At 45.7% G+C, this 13,583-nt stretch overlaps 1 protein-coding gene across 1 annotated transcript in view; it reads left to right on the forward strand.

Moving 5' to 3' along the window:
* The first annotated feature begins 242 nt into the window (after positions 1-242).
* Positions 243-13,583, forward strand: part of KIF3B (kinesin family member 3B) — a 56,474-nt gene continuing 43,133 nt past the window's right edge. The window contains exon 1 of the mRNA XM_023220418.3: positions 243-351. The gene's annotated coding sequence lies outside the window, so the exon portion shown is untranslated. The remainder of the gene's footprint in view (positions 352-13,583) is intronic.

Genomic DNA, 13,583 nt, shown 5'->3' on the forward strand with positions numbered 1-13,583 from the left:
GAGGCACGAGATACCAGAGGACGGAGTCAGGCCACGTTGTGCGCCACTCTACCCGCTTAGGTGGGTGAGGAGACCGAGGTGTGTTGGGCCCCGCTAAGCTCCAGCACCGAGCTGAGCCCCGCCCGGACCCCGCCAGCCGGCTTTCCCTGTCCGTTGCTCGTGTGCCAATAAAGTTATTGAAATTGACACTGGTTGCTAAGGAAATGGGTCGCTGAGCCAGGTTGCTAAGGAAGTGAGCGGCCACTGTCTCTCCCCATCCGGGGCAGCGGGGAATGGCTGAGCCAGGGGTTCGCCGCCCCCGCCGCCGCCGCCGTCGCCGCCGCCGCCGCCCGCTTTCGGCTCGGGCCGCAGGTGAGTCGGAGGGGCCGGGCGCCCGCCGAGCAGGGCTTATCCTGTGGCCGCCTGGGATTTTCCCTGCGACCCGCGCCCGCGCCTCCGCCTGGCTTTGCTGTCCCGCGAGCCGGAGCATCCTCTGCCCTGCCTCCCGGGCATCCTCTGGTCGTCTGGACGGCCTTGCCCCTCCTTCCCCGGGCGAGGTCGCGGCCCGACCCCCAGACACGGCCACCCTGGGTCGCAACCCACCTGGGGGCCCTGGGGCGGTGGTCAGGGCCCCAGTTTGGGACGAGGGTGGGGAAGTGAGAGCCTGGGGTCCGAACCTCTGCGCTGTCCCGGGCTTGCTGTGTGACCTTGGGCAAGTCTTTTCACCTCGCTGGCCTTAGTTGACCTGTTTATTCAAAGGGGTCCTAACACTTGCTGCTCTGAGTGGTTAAGGTGATGAGACGTGTGTGTGAAAGTGCCCTAAATGGGGAGAGGGAGAATTTTTCGGGCACCCTAGCATGGGAGACCAAGAGGGCAGTTTGAAGTCTGAGTGAGTTAGAGACGTGGCATTTCCACTTAGTAATTGTGTGGCCCTGGGCAAGTTAATTTCTTTGAATCTACTTTTTCTTATCTGTGAAATGGTATAATAGACTACTGTGGAAATCAACGAGACTGGGTATGTCAAGTAGCTTGGCACATAGTAAGTGCTCAACCAGCTATTATGAGGCGTCTAGGGGAGGAGGGCAAGACTCCCAGGAGGAGATGACTTTGGGACAGGTAAGGTGTAGGTGTGTAGAGTGCCAGCTCTTATGGGTAGTCCTACTGCAATGCCAACTCCCAACCCCAGTTTTACTTCTCCATTATGCTCAGAGCAAGGGAGGCAGTGGACTTCTACAAGTAGTCCAAACTCTTTGAGGTCAATCCTTTGTAGATAGCTGGGGTCATGGTCTCATTTTCTACTTGGACTTCGTTGACCCTTCCAGAAGAAAAAAGGCGTCTCTGTGTCCTTTGGGAAGTGCTTATAGCAGTAATAACTACAAGCATATGATTGAGAAGCACTTTATCAGGCATATTATTTCATTTAATCTTTTTTTTTTTTTTTTTTTTTTGAGACGGAGTCTCGTTCTGTCGCCCGGGCTGGAGTGCAGTGGCCGGATCTCAGCTCACTGCAAGCTCCGCCTCCCGGGTTTACGCCATTCTCCTGCCTCAGCCTCCCGAGTAGCTGGGACTACAGGCGCCCGCCACCTCGCCCGGCTAGTTTTTTGTATTTTTTAGTAGAGACAGGGTTTCACAGTGTTAGCCAGGATGGTCTTGATCTCCTGACCTCGTGATCCGCCCGTCTCGGCCTCCCAAAGTGCTGGGATTACAGGCTTGAGCCACCGTGCCCGGCCTTCATTTAATCTTTACGTAGACTTTGCCAGGTACCTGGTGATATCATCCTCATTTTGCCAATGAGGAAACTGAGCTTCAGAAAAGTGAAGGGAAGGACCTGCTTAAGAATCTTTTTTTTTCTTTTTTTTTTTTTTGAGATAGCGTCTCAGTCTGTTGCCCAGGCTGGAGTGCAGTGGCATGATTTCAGCTCACTGCAACCTCCGCCTCCTGGGTTCAAGCGATTCTTCTGCCTCAGCCTCCCGAGTAGCTGGGATTGCAGATGTTCACCACCTCGCCCACTACTTTTTGTAGTTTTAGTAGAGACAAGGTTTTGCCATATTGGCCAGGCTGGTCTCGAACTCCTGGCCTCAAGTGATGCGCCTGCCTCGGCCTCCCAAAGTGCTGGGATTATATGCATGAGCCTCCACACCCAGCCATTGCCTAAGAATTTTGTATCTATTGAGTGATGGAAGTGGAGGTGTTTCTAGGTAAATCCTGTATTTTATCCCCCATTCACTGTTGCCTCTGATTTTGCAACAGTTGCTATTATAAGGCCACAGGGGTATTCTTTTGTTACTTTTAACTGACAGGAAGCTAAAAGTCAAGGAAACAAGATCTCAGGTAAAGCTTTATTTAAAGAGATACCATCCAAAGTGAGGATCTCAGAAAAGAGTTGGAATCTTTTTTTTTTTTGAGATGGAGTTTTGCTCCTGTTGCCCAGGCGGGAGTGCAATGGCACCATCTCAGCTCACCGCAACCTCTGCCTCCCTGGTTCAAGCAATTCTCCTGCCTCAGCCGCCCAAGTAGCTGGGATTACAGGCATATGCCACCACGCCCGGCTAATTTTGTATTTTTAGTAGAGACGGGGTTTCTCCACGCTGGTCAGACTGGTCTCAAACTCCTGACCTCAGGTGATTGCCTGTCTTGGCCTGCTAAAGTACTGGGATTACAGGCGTGAGCCACTACGCGCAACCTGAGAGTTGGAATCTTTAAAAGAGGGCTTCTCTGTCCCTCATTCCCTCCTCGTTAAAATGAGGGGACTAGGCTAGATTATACTGAAGGCCCTTTCAGTGCTGTTTTGCAGTTGTGGTTAAAAGCCTGCAATCAGACTACCTGGGCTAAAATCTTGGCTCTGCTACTTCCAAGCTGTGTGCTACTGAGCAACGAGGTGCTACTTTACCTCTGAAATGATGGTCAATACCTCTGAAATGATGAGATGACTTTTTGGTAAGGGGCCCTGTGAGGAAGAATTATTCGTAGTTCATTTTGAACCCCTTGGTGGTGTAGTTCCCTCATCTGTGAAATGTGGATAGTAATAGTACACATCATGCATGGCTATTCTGAGGATTTGTTTGAACTTAATGTATGTAAAGTGCCCAGCATATTTGGTAAACATTAGCTATTGTTCTTTGGGCTTAGTGTGGTACTTGTGCTATATTTTCCATTTGTGGTTGGTGAATGAATAAATTAAAGTATGTGATAATACCAGGTCTGTCAACCATAATGTCATTGCAAGCATGAAACAGTAGCCATCATGGCATTACATAAATGTTGATTTTTTTTTTTTTTTTTTTGAGACGGAGTCTTGCTCTGTGGCCCGGGCTGGAGTGCAGTGGCCGGATCTCAGCTCACTGCAAGCTCCGCCTCCCAGGTTTACGCCATTCTCCTGCCTCAGCCTCCTGCCTCAGCCTACCGTGTAGCTGGGACTACAGACGCCCGCCACCACGCCCAGCTAGTTTTTTGTATTTTTTAGTAGAGACGGGGTTTCACCATGTTAGCCAGGATGGCCTCGATCTCCTGACCTCGTGATCCGCCCGTCTCGGCCTCCCAAAGTGCTGGGATTATAGGCTTGAGCCACTGCGCCCGGCCAAATGTTGATATTTTTATACGGTTGCCCCAGGAACCTGTAATCCTGTGCCACAATGGGTTGCAAAGAAAGGTGAAAGCTGGCTAGGCATGGCGGCACATGCCTGTAATCCCAGCACTTTGGGAGGCCGAGGTGGGCGGATCACGAGGTCAGGAGATGGAGACCATCTGGCTAACAAGGTGAAACCCCATCTCTACTAAAAAAAAAAAAAATACAAAAAATTAGCTGGGCATGGTGGCGGGCCCCTGTAGTCCCAGTTACTCTGGAGGCTGAGGCAGGAGAATGGCGTGAACCCGGGAGGCGGAGCTTTCAGTGTAGCCGAGATCATGCCACTGCACTCCAGCCTGGGCAAGACTGTGTCTCAAAAAAGAAAAAGAAAAAGAAAAAGAAAGGTGAAAGCTGATGGTAGGACGTCAGATTTGATAGCTCAACACCCAATTCAGTAAATATTTGCTAAATCCGCTTATGCTAGGTTCATGGAGGATGTGGAGATCAGTCCCATCTCCATATCCTTCAAGGAACTCAGAGCTTAATTTGCAAATTACTGCATTTGACGTATTTAAATGAATTCATATCTTATGTTTCCCTTGGCTGCAGAGTAAAGCCACTGATTCTAATCTGTTTCGTTCTGTCCCTAGACTTCTGTTAGGTGCCTGGATTAGAAACCTCAGATTGCATCCACTAATTTGCAAGTCCCTGAGAAAGACCCTCCTCTTATGTAACAAAGAGTAACAATACTTGACAATAACAATATGGTGCCTAATGGCTTACACAAATGCTTACACTTGCTCACTCATGCTTTTACTCATTTAATCTTATCTGTGTCCCTTCAAGGAAGGTAAGGTGCAGATGAGGATCTCTGTTTTACAGTTGAGGAATCTGAAGAGAAGCCAAGAAGCCATGATGCTATTGAGTGGCCCATTTCACGTGGAAATCCAGTCTTCTGACTTCAAATTCAGTGTATTTACCACTGTCCTCCCCAGATTGTATTTATTTAGCATTTCCTGAGCACCTAGAATGTGTCAGTTCTGTTTTAGCCTGGAGATATCATGGTAGAAAGGTACATGAGTTCCTTGCTCTCATGCAGCTTATATTCTACTGGCAGCAAACAGAAATATATACCAATAAATGAACAAGGGAATTTGGATAAGGAATAAGTGCTGGGGTGAAATCCTATCTGTATTAAAAATACAAAACTTAGTTGGGTGTGGTGGCACGTGCCTGTAGTCCCAGCTATTCAGGAGGCTGAGGCACAAGGATTGCTTGAACCCGGGAAGCAGAGGCTGCAGTGAGCCGTGATTGCGCCATTGCACTCCAGCCTGGGCAACAGAGTGAGACTCTGTCTCAAAAAAAAAAAAAAAAAGAAGGCCGGGCGCGGTGGCTCAAGCCTGTAATCCCAGCACTTTGGGAGGCCGAGACGGGCGGATCACGAGGTCAGGAGATCCAGACCATCCTGGCTAACACGTGAAACCCTGTCTCTACTAAAAAATACAAAAAACTAGCCGGGCGAGGTGGCGGGCGCCTGTAGTCCCAGCTACTCCTGAGGCTGAGGCAGGAGAATGGCGTAAACCCGGGAGGCGGAGCTTGCAGTGAGCTGAGATCCGGCCACTGCACTCCAGCCTGGGCCACAGAGCGAGACTCCGTCTCAAAAAAAAAAAGAAAAAAAAGAAAAGGCCTTGCTAGGGTGGTGACATTTTTGCTGAGAATTACTCCCAGGGAGGGGCCAGCCATTTGAAGATATGTCAGAAGGAAGAGCAAGGGTAAAGGCTGTGAGGTGGCAACAAGCTTGGTAAGTTCCAGAAACTGCAAGAAGGCTTAGAATGGCTGGGACAGGTGAGTTGAAGGCAGAGTGGGGAGGTGGATGGATGTAGGGGATGGGAGTGGTGGGGAGCACTCAGATCATACAGGGCCTTGTCTGCTAGAGTAAGGAGTTGGGATTTTGTTCTAAAAGCCGTGGAAATCTTTGGAGGTTCTGGAGAAGGGGAGTGGCATGATTTATTTTTATTTTTTTAAAAAATCACTCTGGCATCTTTGTGGCAGTGAATTTTAGAGGGCATAGGAGTGGCAGCCAGGAGGCCAGTTAGGAGGTTAGGTGAGAGAAGATAGTGGCCTTCTAGACTGGTGGCAGTGGAGATGGTAAGAGGACAGATTGGGGATGTGTTTCGGAGGTAAAACCAGCAGGATGGTGGGGTGACGGTGAGAGAATAAGGATGACTCCTGGGTTTTTTCCTGAGCAATTAAGTAGATGTTAGAGATGCCATCTGCCTCTGGAATGATGAGAGGACTTTTTGGTAAGGGGCCCTATGAGGAAGAATTATTCATAGTTTATTTTGAACCCCTTAGAGGAGAGGCACAAGGTATACGCATCATACTTTGTAGTCTGTGGGGAGGAAATCCCAGATTATGCTGACAGAAGCTAGCCAGGTACAACTGATTGAAGCTTGAAGTTCCTACTGTGAACAAAAAAAAAAAAAAAAAAAAGTCCTGCTGCTTTTCTACAGTCTGGCTCTTTGCCAGCCTGTGGAGCGGCAGGTGTGGGCTTTGCCAGGGCAGTACCCATCTGTCTTTCTGTCTTGTGCTGTTGGCATTGCAGTGCTGACTCGGGATCTTGGCTGAGGGAGCCTGGCCAGCTCTCGAAGAGGGAGCAGAATCACTAGTGAAGTTCATTCGGTGCCCCAAATGGCCGCACTCTCCTTGCCAGGTTCTTTCCTGGCCACCAAGTGACAGTTCTAAAGTTTCAGAGCTTTTGACTTGAGAATCCCTGGAAAATCTATTGTATTCTATCAGAATTCCTAGAGGATTCTTGAATCTCTTCTGAGCAAGGGAATTCGAGCTTCATTGTTACACATTCCAGTAACTGTACTTGTAAATCTGGGCATTACAGGGTTGTACATTCAGCATTGTGAATAGTAAGACTAATAGTCTTATCACTGCCACTTGTTTATTTAATTAAATTTAATAAATTTATTCATTTTGGAGACAGGGACTCCCTCTGTCACCCAGGTTGGAATGCAGCGATGTGATCCTGGCTCCCCAACAGCCTTGAATTCCTGGGTTCAAGTGATCCTTCTAGCTTAGCCTCCTGAGTGGCTGGGACCGCAGGCATATACTGTCATGCCTGGCTAATTTTAAAAAAATGTTTTTGGGCCGGCGTGGTGGCTCACACCTGTAATCTCAACAGTTTGGGAGGCTGAGGCGGGCAGATCACGAGATCAAGAGTTTGAGACCAGCCTGACCAACGTGGTGAAACCCCTTCTTCTACTAAAAACACAAAAATTATCTGGGCATGGTAGTGCACACCTGTAATCCCAGCTACTCAGGAGGCTGATGCAGGAGAATTGCTTGAACCCGGGAGGTGATGGTTGCAGTGAGCTGAGATCATACCACTGCACTCCAGCCTGGGCAACAGAGCGAGACTCTGTCTAACAAAAAAAAAAAAAAAAAAAAATCTGTAGATGGCTAGGCATGGTGACTCACACCTGTAATCTCAGCACTTTGGGAGGCTGAGGCATGTGGATCACCTGACATCAGGAGTTCAAGACCAGCCTGACTAGCATGGCGAAACCCCATCTCTACTAAAAATACAAAAATTGTCAGGTGTGGTGGTGCATGCCTGTAGTCCCAGCTACTTTGGAGGCTGAGGTGGGAGAATCACTTGAACTCGGGAAGCAGAGGTTGCAGTGAACTGAGATTGTACCACTTCACTCCAGCCTGGGTGACAGAGTGAGACTCCATCTCAAAAAACAGAAATTTGTAGAGACGGTCATACTATATTGTCCAGGCGTCTTGGCCACAAGTGATCCACTCACCTTGGCCTCTCAAAGTGCTGGGTTACAGGCATGAGCCGCTAATTTTTTTAGAAAACCTGGTCTTACTCTGTTGCCCAGGCTGGAGTGCAGTGGTGCAGTCATAGCTCATTGTAACCTCCAACTCCTGGGCTCAAGCGAGCCTCCCGCCTCAGCCATCCAAGTAGCTGAGACTACAGATGCATGCCACTACACCCAGCTAATAAAAAAAAGAGAGACAGGGTCTTGCTATGTTGCAGGCTAGTCTCAAACTCCTGGCTTCAAGCAGTCTTCCTGCCTCGGCCTCCCAAAGTGCTGGGATTACAGGCATGAGCCACTGCACCTGGCCACCACTGCTATTTGTATAACTTTGCAGTTTAGAACGCTCTTTCCTGTGCATTCTCATTTACTAATTGTCAGTTGAGATTGTGTGGACTACATATTATCCCCAGTTTACAGATGAAGACGTTGTGGTGTGGTCACTTGTTTTTGTCAGTAATATTAAACATTTTCTAGGTGCTGAGTTAGGGAGATCCTTGCTGCTCAAAGCGTGTTCTCTGTGACAGACGTACCACGTCCCCAGAACCTTGTCAGAAATGCAGAACCTAGGCTGGGTGCAGTGGCTCACGCTTGTAATCCCAGCACTTTGGGAAGCCAAGGCAGGAGGATCACTGGAGGCCGGGAGTCCGAGACCAACCTGGGCAAAACGGTGAGACTCATCTGTAGTTTTAACAAAAGAAGAAGGAAACAACAACAGGGCCTAGATCTAATAAACCAGAGCCTGCCTTTTACCAAGATCCCGGATGTTTCCTGTGCACGTTAAAGTCTGAGATGCTCTCATCTAGGTAATCAGTAGCAAAACTAAGACTTACCAATGATAATGACAATGAAAGTAGTAGTCGTAGCTAAGATACATTAGCCAAGCAGTGTTGTAAGCACCTAACACATGTTGTTTCATTTAGATTTAGACCTCACAGCAATCCTGTAACACAGGTTTCCAGAAGAGGAAAGTAGAGGCTCAGAAAAGTTCAGTAACTTCCCCACATCTGCTGACTCCAGATCTGTTGTTGTTTCTACCATGCGCGTATTCATCTGTTTTTCAGGTGTGCAGTGACCGCATCGTAGCTGTCTTGTCAAGGCCTTTCTCTTCCATACCTACGTAACTCATTTTAAATGATGACCCCCCCCCCAAAAAAAAAAGTGACTTCAAAGAATGTTTGAGGAAATAAAGAATGTTTGAGGCAATCAAGGGAAAAACTTCTGAGCTAGATGGGCATCGGTTACTTGGCTGATGAAGCCGCAAACAGATATCTCATTTGGTAAGATAAGCTACCTCTCACACTTCTCAGTGATCTAACTTCAGGGCCAGAACTGCTGAAGCAGGTAGGAACTGTGAGCTTGTATTCTGAGTCATTTAGCTCTAAACTGTTTCTTGATTCTGGTGATAAATATCTATACTGGGTGAGAAGATAGTGGATAAAGTCCCATATAACACCCGCTGACTAATTGTTAAAAGATTCCATCTCACTGTGCCTCAGTTTTCTCTCTCTGCCCTGTGGGCTCATTATTTTCCTTTCAATACCTCCTATCTTCCTAGACTCTCAGAAAGATTTATTGGTCAAGGACTATGCCATTATAGGAAATTTTGACCTGAAAGGATGGTGGGAACTGGGTCAAGGCAGGATTCTGCTACTTGCTGTGTGACTTGGAGCAAGTGACTCAACCTCTCTAGGTCTCTCTTGCGTAAAAAAAAAAGTGTGTATATATATATGTATATATCTGTAAAATAAAGACATAGGACGGTTCTCCCCAAAGCCCTTCCAGCCCCGCCCACAACACTGAACCTTGAGTTGGGTGATATTTTGTTCTTTCTTGGTGACTTCACACTGGGCTTTCTCCCAGAGCTTTCGGGTGTGGCTTTTAGAGTGTATTTCTTGGCAGAGAGCGTTACAATCAGCTCATCTTATCAGCATCACACATCTGCACAGCAGCTTGGGATGTTCATGTTTAAGGTTCAGTTAATCATGGTGACACATTGTGTCTTCTCACTTCGTCACACTGATTGCAGACATTGAGCTCTTCACACAGGAAGATCTATCTTTAGCATGCTGATTTATTTAACTCATAATTTGCATTAGAGAGTGAACCAGTGATAATCATGGTGGGTGTGGCATTTATTTTTAAAGTTTTTGGCAAGACATTTGCAGCACTTGCATTTTGTCATGCTTGAATATAGTCTATAAATGGAAATGGGTTCAAGTGAAATAGAAATTGCCATAGATTATTGGGAGCTTGGGACTTAACCACTCTGGAGTCCTTCATGTCACCTTCAGCAGTGCTTTCAGAAAGGGCTTGCTTGGCCTTTTGTTATGTGACATAAATTAAACAGAAACTAAAAACTCATAGCACAATCGCTAGCAGCTTAGTGGACTGTAGTAATCGTTATAACACATTTCAGAACATAAGCAAAAAATCTAGCTGGCAAATCATAAAAGATTCCATCTAGGTAAGATAAAATATCAGTTCAAGTTACCTAAAGATAACCACAAGAAGATAGTCCTTGGTGGAAGTAGTTACTGGTTTTGCAAGATCTGCAATAATAAGTTAGACTCTAGCCTAAGAAATATATGTGATGTTTTTCCTTGTTTAGTTCTTCAGCTGTCAGCCTTTTTTAAAAATGTAATTTTTTCCTGATTATAAAAATAAATTTCCATTGAGGAAAAAATGAGGAAAATACTGAACAGATTAAGTAAGACTGACTTTAAGATCCACCACCCAGAAATAGCTACTGTTAACATTTTACTGTCCATATACAAATGTATTCCTAAATACATTTTATCTCATGGGCTTGCAGTTCTTACCTGTTTCCTCTGTTGTTGTTATTTAGGCTATTTTCAATGTTTAAACATTATGAGTAATGCTTCAGAGAACATCTTAATGATGATTATTTTGTGCAAACCTTTGTCTGCATTGCTGATGGTTTCTTTAAGCTAGGTCCTTTAATGTTAAAATTGTAAATTACAAAGGCAACCCCCTGAAAGAATGCTTTTCACATGGCAGTGTTTACCTAAAGCTGAAAAGGCAGACATAATTACAGTTCAGTTGGGGAATGTACCCAAGGTGATGATACCTGACTACTTGCAGATATATTTTTAGAAAGTTGTATTCAAAGTGTATTTCCTATTTTCCATTTGGAAATGTTCACTTAACATTATTTCATAACCATTTTTCCGTATTTTTGTACTTATTTAAATTTTTATTTTATTTTGGTAGAAACAGGGTCTCACTGTGTTGCTCAGGCTGGTCTCAAACTCCTAGGCTCAAGCAATCCTCCTGCCTTGGCCTCCCAAAGTGCTCAGATTACAAGTGTGAGCCACCAGGGCCAATCTATTTTTTGTTATTTATTTATTTTTGAGATAGGGTGTCGCTCTGTTGCCCAGGCTAGAGTGCTGTGGCATGATCATAGCTCATTGTAACCTCCAACTCTTGGGCTCAAGTGGTCCTTCCACCTCAGCCTTCTAAGAAGCCAGGACAACAGGTGCGTACCACCGCTCATGGCTAATTTTTAAATTTTTCATGGAGGCAGGATCTCACTATGTTGCTTAGGCTGGTCTCGAACTCCTGGCCTCAAGCGATGCTCCTGCCTCAGCCTCCCGAAGTGCTGAGACTACAAGTGTGAGCCACTACACCTTGTTATGTTTTTGTGTTTAGTAGTTATTACTACACGTTAGTAGTTTAGTAGTAACTACTACACTTTCCCAGGCATTGGACATTGAAGTTGTTTCCACCTTTTTATAATCACATATCATGTGTTATACAGAATATCTCCTTCTCTCTCAGCCTCATAAGAGAACAATTCTAAATAAGTGGTTTGTGGAAAGTTTGAACTTTAAAAAATTCTAACAGAGAACTGTTCATTTCCCTTCTTAGGATCCTCTAAAAGTATTTTCTTTTTTCCGTTTTTTGGATGATTTTTTTGGAGATGGAGTCTCACTCTCTTGCCTAGGCTGGAGTGCAATAGCGCAGTCTCAGCTCACTGCAACCTCCACCTCCTGGGTTCAAGCGATTCTCCTGCCTCAGCCTCCTGAGTAGCTGGGATTACAGGTGCACACTACCACGCCCAGCTAATTTTGGTATTTTTAGTAGAGACAGCGTTTCACCATGTTGGTCAGGCTGGTCTTGAACCCCTGACCTTGAGATCTGCCCGTCTTGGCCTCCCAAAGCGCTGGGATTACAGGTTTGAGCCACGGCGCCAGGCCTAAAAGTATTTTTTTAAAAACAGCTTTAGCTGGGTGTGGTGGCTCATTCCTGTAATCCCAGCACTTTGGGAGGCCTAAGTGGGATGATTGCTTGAGGCCAGAAGTTTGAGACCAGCCTGGGCAACATAGTGAGACCCCATCTATACAAAACATATAAAAATTTACCCAGGTACAGTGGCTTGCACCTGTACTCCCAACTACTCGGGAAGCTGAGGCGAGTTCAAGCCCAGGAGTTCAAGGCTACAGTCAAGCATGATTGCACCACTGCATTCCAGCCTGGGTGACACAGTGAATGAGATCCTGTCTCCAAACAAACAAAAAAAAACTTTATTTAGATATATTTTACATATCATGAAGTATTTTTTTAATGTAATAGTTTTTCTCACCTTCTTTTGTGTCTTCTTTTTATCCATTTTTCTTTCTGATGAAGAATTCCCTACGAGTAGGACCCAGAACATAGGCCTTTGTCATTTCAACCCTTCATTATCTGAATAGGCTGTTGCATATCATTATAACATTGGACAATGAGCCAAGACAGTTCTGATGGACTTTTGAAAAGGGATTTTTCAAAAAGCATTTAACTCATCATATTAATAAAATAAATCCTATGATTTATGGGAAGTTCTGTTGGATCAACTTTGGAAACTGTTTACTATAAAGGTAGCATGCGTAGGCATGAATCTTGATAAAACAAGGTGCTGATTCAGGGGATCTGAGTGGGTCCTTATATTCTGCAGAGCTGAACCAGGTGGAATAGGAGGAGAGTTAGGGTGACACGCAAACACAACATCCTAAATTATGTTGAATGCAGTGGTGAGAGCTATTCCCTTTAAAACTCTCTTGGTTCTTCTGACTGTGTCAAGAAGAATACTGTATTTGTTTGGTACTAGTCTGTTTTTTTTTTTTTTTTTTTTTCTTGAAATGGAGTCTCACTCAGTCGCCCAGGCTGGAGTGCAGTGGTGCGATCTCGGCTCACTGCAACCTCTGCCTCCTGGGATCAAGCAGTTCTCTACCTCAGCCTCCTGAGTAGCTGGGATTACAGGCGCCTGCTACCATCCCTGGCTAATTTTTGTATTTTTAGTAAAGATGGGGTTTCACCATCTTGGCCATGCTGATCTTTAACACCTGACCTCGTGATCCACCTGCCTTGGCCTCCCAAAGGGCGGGGATTACAGGCGGGAGCTACCACACCCAGCCACTAGTCTGTTTCTTAACAGTTGTTAAGTTCCCTTTCAGACCATTGGTGATCAAGCCTTAGGCCTCAGATAAGCTACAATATTTAGCTAGAATTTAGTAACATTGTTGTCTGTTCTTATATTTATTTTCAGTTACTTTCTATTCATAACAAGTGATACTGATTTTCCATTCATGGTAGTTACATACAGTTTCTTTTTAAAATAAATTTGTGTTAATAGAAGTAGATTTAAAGAAAAAACGTTAAGTAAATAATAGTACAGTTGATAATAGACATGGTGAAAATTGTGAAGAAACAATCTGATTACTGACATTTAGGACGTGCTGATGTGGAAAAAGGCCATGGACTTTGGAGCCAGGTGGACCTGGTTTCAGCTTGCTTTACCACTTATTAACTCAGTGTGCCACTTTACTTCCCTGTCTAAGTCTCTGTTTTTTTCTCCTGCAAATTGGGTCAAGGTAGAGTTACCACTTGTGGGCCAGACGCTTGCTGCCTGTCTTCATCTAGTCCTTACACAGCCCCAGGCAGCAGGTGTTAGTGATATTCCCATTTTACAGATGAGGACATCAGCTCCGAGGGGTAAGAAACTTTCACAGAGCCTCAGAACTAGGAATGATAGGCTGGGCACCGTGGCTCCCAGCACTTTAGGAGGCCGAGGCGACTAGAACACCTGAGGTCAGGAGTTCGAGACCAGCCTGGCCAACATAGTGAAACCCACTCTCTACTGAAAATACAAAAGTTAGCCGTGCGTGGTGGCGGGCACCTGTAATCACAGCTGCTTGGGAAGC

Source organism: Piliocolobus tephrosceles, chromosome 20, assembly GCF_002776525.5.
Source record: "Piliocolobus tephrosceles isolate RC106 chromosome 20, ASM277652v3, whole genome shotgun sequence".
Classification (NCBI taxonomy): domain Eukaryota; kingdom Metazoa; phylum Chordata; class Mammalia; order Primates; family Cercopithecidae; genus Piliocolobus; species Piliocolobus tephrosceles.